This window comes from Grammomys surdaster, unplaced genomic scaffold (genome assembly GCF_004785775.1).
Source record: "Grammomys surdaster isolate TR1022 unplaced genomic scaffold, NIH_TR_1.0 243, whole genome shotgun sequence".
Classification (NCBI taxonomy): domain Eukaryota; kingdom Metazoa; phylum Chordata; class Mammalia; order Rodentia; family Muridae; genus Grammomys; species Grammomys surdaster.
In genome coordinates, this window is record NW_021604688.1 from 5,113,144 (window position 1) to 5,113,893 (window position 750).

Genomic DNA, 750 nt, shown 5'->3' on the forward strand with positions numbered 1-750 from the left:
TTTAATCCAGCCATGGAGGCGCGTACCTTTAATCCAGCCATGGAGGCACGTACCTTTAATCCTGGCAGTTAGGAAGCTGAGGCAAGAGGATCGGGGATTTAAGGTTAGCGTGGGATGCATAGCAAGACTGTGTCTCAAAATACAAATAACAGGCCGGGTGGTGGTGGCGGCGCACGCACGCCTTTAATCCCAGCACTTGGGAGGCAGAGGCAGGGGGATTTCTGAGTCCGAGGCCAGCCTGGTCTACAGAGTGAGTTCCAGGACAGCCAGGGCGACACAGAGAAACCCTGTCTCAAAAAACCAAAAAAAGAAAAAGGAAAAAAAAAAAAAGAAAAAAAATACAAATAACAAACAAAAACTACTCCTTAGTTTTTACCACACTGAGAAGTTTAACAAAGGAGGTGGTTCAGGAGCTTGCAGGAGACAAACTGTGAGACGTGAATAAGTTGCTCTGTGTGGCCATTCCTCCGTGTACAGGAACCCACAAGGATCCCACTTTAGTTCAACATCTGTCTCTGTGATTGTAAATACCCTGACCTCCCCTGCCCTGAAATCAATTTAGGGAAGTAGTGATTTTTCGGCTTACATTTCCAGGTTACATGTTATCATTTCATGGTAGTCAAAAAAGGAATCGCATGTAGCCAGTCACATCATATCCTCAGTCAAAACACATCTGGACGCAGAATCACAGTGCAGTTCTGTTAAAACAAAAAGCTGGAGAGATGGCTCAACAGTTAAGAGAACTGACTA